Source organism: Crocodylus porosus, unplaced genomic scaffold, assembly GCF_001723895.1.
Source record: "Crocodylus porosus isolate Cpor-Errol unplaced genomic scaffold, CroPor_comp1, whole genome shotgun sequence".
NCBI lineage: Eukaryota > Metazoa > Chordata > Crocodylia > Crocodylidae > Crocodylus > Crocodylus porosus.
The window spans coordinates 8,852,808-8,853,900 of NW_017728927.1; positions in this window are offsets into that span (position 1 = coordinate 8,852,808).

Below are 1,093 nucleotides of genomic sequence, written 5' to 3' on the forward strand. Positions count from 1 at the left end.
AAATAGTTGGAAAAATTCTTCTTTGCAAGCTTTCGGGTATAAATACCCTTCATCAGACTGAGGAAGCATCCGCAGTCGGTGCATACGTTCTTCCTGGATGTGGCTCCAGCTGGGGCAGTTTTGCCTCTGGGCACTTGGCTACAAGAGGACAAAGGTGCAAGTACGCAGAGTTGCCCTCGCATCCAAGGGTGCAAACCTCTGATGCAGTGAAGGGCCTGCACCTTCTGGCATGCCATGACCTAGGGAGAGCTTTGTTTCTGCCTCCTTCCCACCCTACCTTTGCATGCACCTCTCTCTGCGACTGCTTCTCCTAGACCTGCCCCAAGCAAGGCCCCATCTGGACTCTGGGGAAAAGTGCTGTCCGATGCCCCCGACAACTAGCAACTCCCCGGCTCTGCTCTGACGGGGAAATTACCTAGTGGTAAAATGGGGCTGAGTGATACCGCAAGGTTTGAGCCCATTGGATTCTCTGAAGAGAAGCTCTAAGTAAATGCAAAGCATTGCTGTTTATGATTTAATTTGACGAATTTCTGCTTTACCTTTCATGCACGTCAATCCCATCAGATCATCATCCCCGACCTCTCCCAGTTGCGCTCGGTTGCAATAAAAGCAGTAAGTACAGGAAGGTCATCATCCTTTCCTACCTGGCTTGGCTGGAGCCATTGTAGAAGGCTTGTGAGGAATGAAGATCAAACCATACTTAGAAAACTATTTTGTAGGGAAATGGGTGTTAAGGGGGTGGAGGTTTTGAGGCTGTTCTGTGTTTCAGGGTGAAAGCTTTGATTGTATTGATTTTAAATTCTCTTTGTCAGGGTAGGGGGAAAAAAAATCCCAAATCTGAATCTATCCCCAGTGCAATTAGATACAGCCTTTAATCTGTCATCATTACAAGATCATACAGGTTGCATGAATACTAATAAGCATTTGATATTTGTACAAGCTTTTTTAGGGTGAATAATTAAATTGACTTTATCCATTAAACCTCGCCTATTAAGCTTTAAATGCAGGAATATATTTAAATGGCTTGGGGCCATGTCTCTTTATGGGGGCCTTAATTAGAAATTTTAATGCATCTTGCCACAGTATCATTCCT